Source organism: Pteronotus mesoamericanus, unplaced genomic scaffold (assembly GCF_021234165.1).
Source record: "Pteronotus mesoamericanus isolate MK-2021 breed Mesoamerican mustached bat unplaced genomic scaffold, CSHL_Meso_final contig_246, whole genome shotgun sequence".
Taxonomy (NCBI): domain Eukaryota; kingdom Metazoa; phylum Chordata; class Mammalia; order Chiroptera; family Mormoopidae; genus Pteronotus; species Pteronotus mesoamericanus.
In genome coordinates this window covers 5,804,336-5,817,755 of record NW_026555104.1, presented here as the reverse complement: position 1 = coordinate 5,817,755, position 13,420 = coordinate 5,804,336, and the positions used below count along the sequence as shown (strand labels likewise).

General features: G+C 51.2%; 1 long non-coding RNA gene across 2 annotated transcripts in view; it reads left to right on the top strand.

Annotated features, from left to right (window-relative positions):
* Positions 1-463: 463 nt before the first annotated feature.
* Positions 464-13,420, top strand: part of LOC129070250 (uncharacterized) — a 224,096-nt gene continuing 211,139 nt past the window's right edge. For both annotated transcript variants that reach the window (XR_008529104.1, XR_008529105.1), the window contains exon 1: positions 464-677. This is a non-coding gene — a long non-coding RNA (uncharacterized LOC129070250). The remainder of the gene's footprint in view (positions 678-13,420) is intronic.

Genomic DNA, 13,420 nt, shown 5'->3' with positions numbered 1-13,420 from the left:
CTCGCGCTCCTCCCCGTCCCGCCTCGGGGCCGGCTGGTATATAATGGCCGAATGGCCAGGCCCAGAGCAGAGCGCGGAGGCGGCGCGGGCGCGCAGGTTCCTTGAAGAGCCGGCAGGACGCGGCCCCGACAGCTGGCAGACGCCGCTCCACGCTGCCCGCGCCCCTGGACCTCCTGTGCCCCGCGGGCGCCCACCCAACGCTCCCTGAGCCCCGCAGACCTGCTAACCCGAGACGGAGAGCGGATTTACCCTTGGCTCTTTTCTGGGCTTGGCAGAGGGGTTCCGGCGGGAATCTGGGCTCGCGATAGCGATGCGCAGCCAAGGGAGGCGAGGAGCTGCGTCCGGGCTGGGTGCTCTCCCAGAGCGAGGAGGCGGGATACCCTCGCCGGGGTCCGCGGGGCGGCCCGCACCCCCTCGAAGTGTGCGCCTGCCTCCGGGCCTGGGAAGGCGGCCCTTGGGAGCCCTGGCCGGTGAGCTCCCCGCGATCTCCGTGGGTCGCGAGCGCAGAGGCCGGCTGCCAGCTCTTGGACCCTGGATGGAAAGTGAGTAATGGGGTGAGGTGCTTCGGACCCCTAACGTGGATTACATGGTGCGTATCAGCCGAGCTCAGAAGACTCACGACCTCCCCGTCCGTGGATTGATTCATTCTACCTAGCAGTCGGGTCGCCTACCTGGAGGTAAGTTTTCCTGCAATTCGGCAGAGGGGTTTGATTTGACTCCCCACCCCCACCACCCCGCGTCGCTTTCTGAAGGTCTCGAGGTTCAGGGTTGATACATTTTTTTTCTTGTAATTGACATCTCCTTGGAGGACATTTTAGCCATCCTTCTGTCTCCAGACAGAGCTGCTCGCCCGGGTCACGGCGGTCAGCGCCCATGCCGGGTGTTCTTGGTCATCGCCCCGCGGCCCCCAGCGCCGCCCAGCCGCTGGCGGCCCCGCGGGACCGAGCCCAGTCTGGGGAAAGGTTCCGCGTCAGCGGCGCACTGCGCGGCCTCAGAACTTACCTTTTCGCCTCGTCGACCTCCGGGACCCGTTACTTAGGGAGCGCAGCCGCCCCGCCTCGGTAAGCTCCTGGCGTCTGGCCACTGGCGACTCAGAATGCGACCGGGGTGCAGCGCTGGGGAAGGCGACCGGGCCCAGCCCCTCTCGCCACTGGGCATGGAGGACAGATGTGTTTCTGGATGTCCCTGGTCGGCTTTACAGCAAGGACTGGGTCACCCGTCGGGAAGACGCTGGCATGGCGTGGGTAGGTCTCTGAATGGGTGGAAGGTGGCAGGAATTCGGGCCACTGCGTCCCTCTGCCATTCCCCCCCGCCCCCCAACCCCGTCCCCTCCGCCCAATCTGTTAATGGAAGAGGTTTCCTGGCCAACCGCGCCTGTATCCATGGACCCTGCTTTCTTCGTCCTTTCTGTGTCCGCACTGTTTTGGGCAGCACGGTGCCTGTCACTGAATGGCGCAGAATAGATAGATGTTCGTTGAATCAAAGGCTGAGCCAGTCCTCCGTGATGTGCCGATAAACCAGGGTCCTCCTTTTTCTTCTCCCTCTTTGGCGCTGGTCCTCAACCCCTGCAGATGGTTTCCTGGAGGTGCTTTCCCAGATGTGGGATTCCCTCCCCTCCCCCCAACCCTACTAGCCGCCTGTCTGCCCTGATCCGTTTCCCCGCTTAGGGCCTCTCCTGCATAGAAAACTTCTGGAAGCTGTCAGGGGTCTCCCTGATGTTTGCTCAGGGTGCTGTTGCCCAATGAGCACCTGCTTGGGGGAGAAGGAGGGCCAGGCCCATAGGAAGAAAAAAAGTCGTATATGTTGGTACTGTACCCTCCCCCAGGAGCTGTGCCTCTGGCCTCACCAGATCCCTGGAACGGCCCAGCTGGTGCAGCCACCATCCTTGTAGCTGTCGCCCTCCCCCGCGCCGCCCACCCCCTTCCCGCCCCACCCCCCCGCCCCTGCCAGCCCTTAGGAGGGGAACTATTGAAACTGTCCTACTGATGACCCACTGCCGAACTTGTGCACCCCGTCTGATTTTAAAAGTAATTCGCGCCCTTTCTCTGTTTTATAGACTACTATAAAAAAGCGCAAAAAGCAGGAAAAACCACTCAGTTCCCACAGTAATGCTGTCAATTGGACATATTTCTTCCCTGCTGAAACCCTGCAATATATACAACGTTGTTTCCTGCTTTTTCCCCCCACGATTTTATTTGGACGGTTCCCCATGTGATGACTGTATTCCGCCCCAGGCATTGAATCATAATTTGCTTGACAATTCCCCATTGTTGGACACTGAGGTGTTTCCAGATTTTTACCCTTAATGCATTGGTGAGCATCTTTTGTACGTAAGGATTTGTCCACATTTGGGATCATTCCCTTTGGGAAATTTCTGGAGATCACTCTTTGCTTTAAGTCACAGTCGTGTCTAAAGTCGAAAGAGTGTGATTCTTGGTGGACATTTCTGAGGTGGACTTTCCTGAGGGGAGCACCACTTACCCATCAGGCAACCCAGGTCTGGGAGCCAGAACACTGTGGCTTTTTTGTTTTGTTTTGTTTTTCCTGCAGCAAAGAGCTGATCAGCATTGATATGAGACTAGTAGAATCCGCCTTCACGACTATGATGTAAATTATGTTAGTGAAACTATAGGTTAAGATGAAAGTTGCACTAATAGGGCATGGATTTCTCCTACACCCTTCACCCAGCTTCCTTAGTGTCAACATATGACATACCCACAACCCCCTGCTCTACCCCCTGGGATCAGCATTGGCCATGGGACAGCCTCCAGGCCTTACTCAGTTTTCTGCAGTGGTCCCACTGAAGTCCTTTTAGTGATTCAGGATCCTGCATTGCAGAAAATGCTGTCTTATAAAAAGGGGAGAGTTGGGAGGGGTTCAGCAGACCATCGTTTTTTTAAAACCTTGTTATTGAAGTATGACTGACATAAACATATATATATATATATATATATATTTTCAATGTATACAACTGGAGTTTGGTAGTAAGTATACACCGTGAAACCCCGCAATCTGTGTCATAAACATATTCATTGCCTCCAAAAGTTTCCTCCCACCTACTTTATTATTATTTTTGTGTGTGTGATAAGAACAGTTAATAAGAGATCTACCCTCTTAGCAAATGTTTAAGTATACAATACAGTATTGTTAACTGTAGGCGCTAACTGCACAGGAGAGTCTAGGATTTATTCAGGAGAAGGTTTACAGTGGAGAAGTCCCCTTCTTCCTCTTCCCCAGGTAAACTCTCCCTCGCCCCTATACACGGCCCGCAGAGCAGATGAGACCGTCCAGCGCCCGAGGGGCGAGTGGGGGAGCCCTGACCGTGAGGGGGATAAGCTGCTCTGTGTACCCCACTCCATCCTTCTCCCTAAACCTCCACAGGGATTGGGTCGTTTAGTAAAAATTGGGCTATAACCAGATCTGTCCTGACCCGTCTTCTGTGGGGTAGGTGGGCGGATGACATCTGGTGTGCGTGAGAGCAGTGAGCCGCCGGCCCGAATCCGCCGTTGACAAGTCCTGCGTGCCCGGCCTGTGCGGGTGACTCACGCTGCCGAGCAGCAGGTGTGTCGGGTGCTTGGCGTGCAAACCCAGCCAAGAGCATTTCCTGGTTACCTGGGCAGATTTAAAGGAACATGGGTTTCTGCTCTCACCTCAGAATGGGTTTAGGGTATTGTCCAGCAATCTTGGGCCAGGAAGGGGTCCCCCTTCTCTTTTGGGGACTTATTCCACCAGAGAGGGGTGAGGAGAGCCAGCCTGAGGCGTTTTGGGAAGCTACCAATGGCGATGGAGTCTGGCCTGGTCTAGTGTCTTTGCATGAGAGGCTTGTAAGAAATTGGGGAACCCAGGAAAAGCCCCTTTCCTGCCCCCCATGCCAGAGACCCCATTAGTCCAACCTTCCCCCACAACACACTCGTGAATGGGGGCCGTCGGCCCCAGTATCTCTGTCTGCGCCAACTCGAAGTGGTCACCCGCACAGGGCAGGTGATATTTGTTTGGGACAAGAAAGTTTTGAGGTTTCTTAAATCTCAACAAAACCGACTTTTGTTGTCCGAATAGAGTTTCTCTGTTACTGTTAGGGTATGATCGCCTAGGCTTGACTTTTCTTTTCCTCTTTGAAATGCTCCCAGTCTTCCTATTGTAACTGGTAAACTGAAGCATAGTCCCCCTGTCCCTCTGTCCCTGTCCCCCTGTCCCCACCCCACTCCCACACTGGCACGGACGGTTTCCGTAACCTGCCAGCTCCAGTGAGGATCATAACAGGAAGTCTCGGTGGGAGAGGGGTTGGGGATGTTGTGTCTCAAGGGTTCTGGAACAGCCTTCTGTCTACACCTGCCTCGTCCAGTGTCCTCTGAGGCCTGTCTTCTCAGGAGCTGCCGCTCTGCCCAGATCAACAGGAGCCCAGTTCAGATGCTCCGCCGGATCCCCTGGTCTTTGAGTTGTCGTTCGCATAAGAATGAATTGGTTGGAGAACTTGGTAAAAACTGGGATTCTGAGTGGCCCTTCCTGCCTGGCCCCCAATATTAGAGGTTCTGTTTGGTGTGTGTGGGGGTGGGGAGCGCTCAGGGAGCTACATTTTTAACAGGCTGCGCAGGCTGCTCCCGTACAGATGGACACTTTGAGAAACGGGGAGTTCACTGGATTCTCGGCCAGCTAAAGCCCAAATTGAATCTTTTCCTGCTGAAGCTTACCCAGCTACATAGCTTCCCTTTTCTTCTCCTTCAGGAAGCCTTCCTGGCCTACCTCCACCTGGTCTGGGTTGGTCCCCACATGCTCTTATTTGGTTTGTTGGTGAAGGTTTTGATGTAGAAGTCTTGAAATCAGGCACCCTTTGTACTTGGTTAAGACAAAATGGCTGCTTTTGGGCAAAAGAGAAAGGAACCGCATTTTTGAACTTGAGGAGTGAATTGTATCTGCAGTCTCTCCCCTTGGGGGTGGGGGTTGTAAGTTCCCCAGGAGCTTGGAAAGTGCCCTTTAATAGATAGCTTCCTGGTACATACTTTCATGTGCCATGGAGACCACTGCTACTGATGGCTCACGTCATCCTAGGCCGCGTCCACGGTCACTGTGGGGCTGGTTTGGGTCCTCCACACCAAGTTAGCACCCCCTTCTTCACATGACGGATGTACTTAGCTTACCGGATGTGAGGACGAGGTGGTCCTGGGTGAATTTCCTCCCTTTGAACTGTGCCATTGGCTAAAAACACTCTGTCTAGAAGCGCTTGGATTCCCTTGCTTTACAGACTAGGTCTATGCCCAGGAAAATGTCTGTACCAAACCAATCTTGGTTGGTCACATGCTACACGGAAGGCCTGGAGGAAGCGTGCAACCTAGAGGAATGCTGAAGTGGCGAGTTTCTGTCAAAGAATTCTTTTTGTGATGTGAATCATCCCGTCCTCGTGTAGTAGCTGGTCTGTTGGTACAGGTTTTTACATAGAAGTCTGAAACCAGGTGCCTTTTGTAGTTGGTTAAGATGGAAGTGGCTGTATTTGGGCAAATGATAAAGGGGCGGTGGTTCTGGGTCTCAAGAAAGATATCAGACCTCAGTCTCTCCCCTTGGGCCTGTGAGGCTTGTGGAAGTTTGGAAATGCCCCTAATAGGACCTGATTTAAATGGTTTCAGACCCCCTTCCTTTGTCGGAAACATTGGCCCTTGAACTCATTTTACTGTAGTGATTTCCTTCCCTTCCCTTTGTTTTCATTGGACTGCGAAGAGCATCCCTGCCTGCCCAGCTGTTCCATCCGATAGTCATTAGGGGTCTCAGCCCTGCTTTTGAGCCATCTCTGACATAGTCCCTCTCTCCTGCTATAGATGCCTTTCCGATCATTTGCCTTAGACTCCCTCTCTCACTAGTTCGGCAAATATTGAGTGCTTGCTGGATGCTTCTTTAGGTGCTGGCACATGGGGCTCTGGGAGTCTTTGGGCCAGTGGGAAGCGGACCTGACGTAGCAGTCTTGGTGGGGAGGGGTTCCACCACGTGTTAGGTATGAAAGGAAGGTGTCTGAGATGCTGGCCCGTGGGGCCACGTTCTTCAGTATGCGAGTGAAGCTCTCAGGAGCTCTAAGTGACAATTACCATTCCTGCATTTGTACCTTCTTCACTTAATTAGTTTTTAGGAAATTTTAACCATTTTTTATTACGCTAAAATGTACATAAAATGAAGTTTACCGTATTAACCACTTTTAAGTGTGCAATAAATGGCACGTCCGTGCATGTTGTGCAGCCGTCACCACCATCTACCTCCGTAACTCTTCCATCATTCCAAACAGAACTCTGTCCCCATGTGACGTCAGTTCCCTTTCCTCTCCCCCCAGCCCCGGCCACCTCCATTTTATTTCCTGTCTCGATGGATTTGACTGCTGTAGGATTTCATCTAAGTGGAATCACACAATGTTTGTTCTTTGTATCTGACTATGCCATGTAGCACGATGTCCTCAGGGATAACCTGTATTGTAGCATGTGTTAGAATTTCCTCCCATGTTAAGGCTGAATAATCTTCCGTTGTGCGATAGATCACAGTTTGTTTAATCTGTTTAGCCACTGAGGGACCCTCGGGTTGCTCCTCCCTTTGGCCCACTGTGAATAATGCTGCTGTGAACCTGGTCGTGTAGATATCTGAGTGCCTGCTTTAGGTTCTTCCAGAAGTGGAACCGCTGGGTCATATAATAATAATAATAATAATAATAATAATAATAATAAAAAATAATTGCATACCTTTTTGAGGAATTGCTGTACTGGTTTCCACAGCAGCTGCACCGTTTTGCACTCCCACCAACAGCACACAAGGGTTCTGATTTCTCCACGTCTGCACCGCTTTTTTTTTTTTTTTTTTTTTTTTTTTGATAATTGCTATCCCAGTGGGTGTGAAGTGGCACCTAAATAATTTTAAAGGCAGATTGACCAGTTAGATATTTTTCTGTGTACATTCCAGGGGCCTGTAGGGTCCCCTTTTATCTTTGAGGAAGAATCTTCTCAGAGCTTAATGCCCAGGGACATAAGGAGCAGCGGAGTGTGCATGTGCAAACTCAGCTCCCAATCTGCTGCATCTATGCTTTCTACATTAATACGTTTGCTGTTCTAGCATGTTCTGTAGGTCCCGATTATTTGCACTGGAGTTTTTCAGGTGCTTTTGTGCCCACATCCCATCTATCACCCTCAACCTGGTGAAATAGTCGGTGTCACCCCTATTTTCAAGAAGAGGACAGTAAGACCCAGGTGAGTGAAGTGACGCTGGGAGGTACTGATCCCCCAACGTAGTACACTCTGGAAAGTGACCGTTCTGTAAGTGTTGGTGCGGGGAAGGCTGGGAAGATGGAGATGCAGTCACGGTTGAGAGAACTCCAGTGGGCATCCCCTCTGCCTACTTGTCCTGCGTGGCCACATTTCATATATATGGTTTGAGGAGTGGGAGTTGTTTTGAAAAAAGGTTGAAAAATTATTTTACTATAGAACTCTTTAATGTACAGCCGAGTGGCTTAAAAAAATGCCTTTTGGAGCTCAGTGGCGAGATGTCAGTTATCTGTGGCTGCTCTGATGGGGAGCCCTCCGGTCAGTGGCTGGGGTAAGGCGGTCACCTCCTTTTTAGGGTTTTCTTCCCGAAGCTGTGTGTGGGCCCTGAAAGCTCAGTCTGCTCCGGGTTGTCATCAGACGTCCCGAGTGTGTTTCTGGCCTCAAGGTAGGGGTTAGGCATTGGCAGTAAGTGGTTTTATCAGCCCCAGGGGACCAATTGTGGCTGCTCCCCAGCTTTGCGCCTCTTTGCCTCTCAGGGCCTCTGCGCCTTTCCCCACGTGGGAGAGGAAAGTGACCTTATACCCCTGGAACCACCAAGTGTGCCTTTTTTTTTTGTTCATTTTACTCTTTTTTCATCGTGGTATAATTTTTAATTTTTAAAATGAAACAGCAAGATACAAACCTGTGGCGGAGGTGACAGAATGGACGCCCCAAGCCTGGTGGCTTTCCTCTCCCTGGGAGGGGCGGGGAAGAGAGAGGCTGCCTGCCGTGACCTCCCCCCTGACCTCTGCCCATGACTTCACACCAGACCTCCGTGGCCCCCGGGTCACGCCGACGGAAGCTTCTGTGAATCTAAGGGAATCTGTGGCCACTGGCAAGCGAGTGGGGAAATTTAAATGTTTGGGTTTTTTAATTAAATTTCTGAAGTGGAAACTAGGAATGTGGTTAACCAGAGAGCTGAGATGGGCCCGGCTTCTCATCCCATCCTGACCACTGGGCTTCTCCGCCTTTCCTGGAATTGCCTTCCTCATCCTTCATCGCCGCCCCCTTTTTGTCCTGTTTTCCTTCCTTCACCTCCCGCATTGTATTTGAACCTGGCTCCTTCCCCTTTTCCGAAACCCTTTCTCTCTGCCCTTGTCATCCCAGGCATATGTGTATAGGATACCAAGTTGGGGACGACGGCTGCCTGTGGGGCGGCATTCACGGTTCACTGGTCAAACTGGTCATTTGATGTCACCCGTCCCTTAAACCACACCCCAGCCCTTTTTCTTCTATGTCCCTATGCCGGGGTTCAAGAAATGCGATGTGCCAAGCAGCGCCGGCTGCCAGAGCAGCAGTATTTTATTGGGAAGGAGAAAGAAGCCAACCTTTCGCGGGCATGGGCAGGGGGTTTCAGAGTTCCTATTTTCCTTTATCCCTGTAGGGCCTGGGTGTGATCGTTATTATTTCTGACGTCTGAGACTTAAAGACTTTAAGGAATATTCTTGATGCCCCAAAGCTTTGAAGGATGGAACCATGGTTTAAATTCGCATCTTGGCTTGTGCCTGACACCAGGGCCCCGTCTCAGCCTTGTCATCAATGTCTGTGTACAAGTTGCTCGGCTCTCTGGACTCAATGCTTCGTCCGCGAAAGGAGGGTCTTTTCAGGTTGGTGACAAGTACAGAGAAACCAGCACTAACAGGCTTAAATGATAGGGGTTTCAGTTGTTCATATAAGAGAAGTTGTGGCATTGTGCTTTTGGGTGATCTGTTGGCTCTTTGTTTTTGTTTTTGTTTTTTTCCCCAGCTTTTTGCATCTTAGGTTGACTTTCCTAGTAGGAGTGGAAAGAGCAGAAACATTTACAGGCCTCCTGCTTCTACAGACCCAGAGCAAGAGAATGGCTTTGTGTCAGTGTTTCTGAGGGCCGACCCTGGACCTGGCCCTGTGTCCGGTAATGGATACATTGACGGCTCTCCTGTGGCACATGCCTTATCTTATACCTGGGTCTGTGGGGCCAGTGTCCCTCCCCAGAACCACTAGGATTCTGTAAAGGGAAATTGAGGCCCTTGGGAAGCCAGGATAGGTGACGGGAAATAACCCCAAATGTTGACTATGAATGAATTGGGCTGCAGGATGATACACTGTGTGGTGGGGGCAGGGAGCTCAGTCTGCTTCCCTTTGTATGCCTAGTACCTAGGAGAGTGCAGGGGCATGTTACTGCTCAGTGAATGTTAGTAAACGAATGAACCTCAAAGCACTTTCCTCCTCTGTATCCCTGAACCCGAGAGTCCACTTTCACTCCTGCAGGGAGCTGGGAATTGGGCTCTTGCACTCCAAGTCCAGCCTTGCAGTAGACGGCCTGTGGCTGGGTCCTGTTTGCCTGCGCCGAAGAGCTGTTGCTGGAATAGTAACCTGATGCTTGGGATGGCGCCTCTCACCTGAGATTTCTTCAAAGCGAAGGAAACACTTCCCCTAATTCTACGCTTTTCTAGATCGGTGGTGTTGCTCCTGGTCTACCTGTGGAGGCAAACTGGTCCATTCCTAGTGTGAGCCCAGTAATGTGTATGGGGTGGGGGTGGGGGTGGCGTGCTGACGGGTTTGTGCAGACTCCTGGCTGGGCTCCGTGTTTGGCAGAGCAAGGAGGAGACTGAGCACAAGTGGCTTTATTTAGATGGCTCCATTGTGTTTGCACATTCATGTGCCAGCAGGGGCTCCAGCTTTTGGGGGCTCCCTGTTAGATAGACAGCCTTGACCTCCAGGCTGTTGAGCTTGAGATGGGGGGCCTAGTTTGCTCGCTTTGTCCGCATGTTACGCAGGTGGGCTTTGTTTGGGGAGCAGCGAGTCATGCTTACAGGTTGGTTGTGTGAGCTCTTCAAGGAAGCCATGCTGCCTGACAGGTGTCGCCAGCTGTCCTTGATTGGCATTGTCCTGTGAGGAAAAAACTACTGTCCTGGTGATGGATTATTTCTATTCTGAAGCTTGAGTCTGAATGGCGTTTTTAGGGTGGATGGTGAAGTGGGAAGAGAGGGGCAATTATTATGTAGTAAACAGGGATATCCTAGGAAGCGTGCTAACTATGTATTTTGTATTGTCCTATTTAATAAATGAGCAAGCTGAGGCTCCCAGGGCTTCAGTTTCTTGTCCAAAGTCACTGTCACCCTGCTGGTCAGCGGCAGAGCCAGAACTAGACTTGTCTCCCAGTTGGCACATGACTGCATCCGCCTAGCTTCTAGCTGTAAGCTTGGAGCCCTACTTCTTGGAACATGCTGGAAGTCACAACTCAAGTGGATTTGATAAGGTTTCTATAGCTACGATTTTTCCCTCACGTCTTCCTCCCCAGTAAATTGCTGGCAAGTTTAAAACACTCTCCTCCCCGTCTCCTAACGGAGGCGAGGCCTGCATCCTTGTAGGAGCGGAGCTAGGTAGAAACTGACTTCGCTGTCCTTCACGGATGGCATGGTGAGGTCAGTGTTACAATAACTGATACCCAAGGTAACGGAACGGTTCATCTGCTAGAGTTGTCCCTGATGAGGAGCTCTCGTTAACGACTTCCCAGGTGCCAGGCTGTCCTCACATCCCTCTCCCCAGATGTGAAAGCGGGCTTGGAGAGCTGTAAGCAGTGGCTCACCCTCTCCCATGGGCAAGTGTGGAGTCAGGGTCCAATATGGGTCTGTTTCCCTTTAAGATCAGTACGTTTTCCCACAGTGTTGTCCTGCCTCTCGCTCGGGAGATGCACATGTCCAAAGCAGGCGCCAGCATCAATGGTCCCGTTGTTGAAATCCCCTGAAGGACATGGAGGTCAGAGCACACTGAGCTGAGTTTCATTCATATTTTCCATCTCCTGCAATCATTGGCGTTTAGAGTGATGACCCTTGGGGGGGTCCTGGCATTCTCACTGAAGAGGCTTGTCAGGTTGGGGTACACACGTGTCAGCGGGACAGGAAAGTGGGATGGTCCATTATGGGGGCATTTAATGTAAGTGATGGGATGAAGGGTTCTGGCTCTCAGTCCCCAGAACGGTGCTGTGTGCTCTTTGCTCCCTGAGCTCCAAGCGTAGGTGAGCTTTTAGAGCAGACCTGTGGCTCAGCCTGCCCTTCCGATGTTCTACCTGGAAACTGGAGAGAGCTGTCTGATGCTGTACCAACATCACCCCCAAAAGGGATACAAGCAAGGTGAGAAATCCTTGCCCCATCTGAGGTGCACTCCCATCAGCCACCCTGGACTCTGTCCTTTGCACAAAGAACCTTTAAATTAATGTGATTAGGAGGGTGGAAACCAGAGCCTGTGTGGCCTTGGGGTTGGGGAAGGAGGCGAGGAGTCGGACTGTGTCTCATTCATTGGACTGAATCTTGGATTCCTTCTTCCTCTTACTTTCTCTCCCCTTCTTGGCTTAATCTCTAGGGTCATCTTAAAGAAATGGACCAGCTCCATAGCTCTCTCTGCTTGGGCTGTGTTGCATCTATGCTCAGATGTGGCTGGACCTAATTGGGGAAGAAAATTTCCATATCCTCCCAAGAGGTCCAAAGCACTTCTGGCTTTCGTCTTGGCAGTGTAAAATTTGGGCTGTGATCTCCGCTAGCTTAAGTGACATGACTTATTTAAAGGTGACATGCACACTCTAATGTGCAGGGCAAATGTGGTGAGCGACCAGCTCCAGGAACCTTCTTAGCTTGAGTGGGGCAAAGGAACGGGGTTTGGGGAGAGCAGCCCATGATGTTAGCTCTTCCTTTCTGGGGTCTTCACTGGGTTTGTCTCAATGTGTTCCTTCCTGGACCTGTCTATTAGCTGTTCCTTCTTCGTGCGCTGTATCTTTCTCTTCTCCTTCCTTTCTCTTCCAGAGCAAACTCAGTGAAAATCACACGTGGAGGGGACACAGAATCCAGTATTGTCCAGTGGTTGCCCAGGTTATACTTGAATAAACTCACCGGTGGAATGCCAACTTCTGTTGCAATTTTCCTTTTCAGCCAGTTTTTCCTTTCCCTGAGCTTCTATAGTGCTAACAACCAATAAGATTATGTTACGTTATTAATGAATATTATATTACCGCTATGAGTGTTTCACATGCATGGATCTTTTTTCTTCAGCAGAATCAGAGGTGTGCATTTCTGATTTCATAGTGCTTGGCCTGATGCTGACCAGTAAAGACAATGTATACATGAGGCAACTTGGCAGGTTGAAAGCCCACGCTGCTCTGCCATTTTGGTTCTGTGCGCCTGTGGAAGCTGGGCCCACGGGCTCTGGCTGGATTATCCCAACACAGTCCAATGGAAAAACAACTCCATGTCTTTGCTCCTAGCGGTCCTGCACTTTGCACGTTTTTATCCCTGGTGCCTTGAAAAGGTGGCTCAGCCACAAACCCTGATTTTTGCCCAGTTTCAGTCTCCTCATTTGCCTGGAGGCTTTGGGCAAGTTACCCCACATCTTGGGGCCTGAGTTTCTTCCTGCGTACCGTAGACGTGTGCTAGATGATCCCTAGATTAATTTCAGCATACAGGACGTCTCCTTGTGTTTCTCTGCCTTCTGGAGGTGCCCATGAGCAAGGCAAGCAAGAAGAAACAGCCGATTGTTCCCAGAGGTCACACCGCTCCCAGCTTTCTCTGTAGCACTGCTCAGCCTCTCAGAGAAGCGCTCAATTAAACATCAAGGAAATCAAAACATAGAATAGTCTCTTGGGGCCGCCTTTATAAAACATCACTTGTGATAGTCTGAGATGTCTTCAGCAATCTGTTAGGGTGACCTTGTACCAAAATAAACAACCGCAAGAGTAAATTACCCTCCCTGCCCTGTGGCTGGAGTGAATTTTATTTATTTAAGGGCCATGGGGTGCTCTGTCCCTTTTCCAGAATGAAATTTGGATGCAAGCTGCCTACAAGCGATTGATCTTTCAGGGCAATGGAATAGAGGCCCTTCACTTAGGTAAAAATGAGATTCTTTTTTGCCTGCCGGTGGGTTCACGTCCTGGATTTGGGAGGCTGAGAGGCAGCTGCGAACAAACAGCCACCACGCAGCATTTGGCTCTGCGGGTCGCTCGTCTGCTTGCCTTTCACTTGCTCTTGAAGCTGAGACGCCTTGTTTCAACCTGAATGGTTCTGGGGAGTGAGAAGTCCTCCCCACCCATGCCCCCTTCTCCTTCCTGCCCTAGCCTCCCTCCCCTGCTCTTAGGGAAAGAAAAATCCTGCCCCCTGTCAGCGTCCGCGTCTTTAAGAATTCCCTCC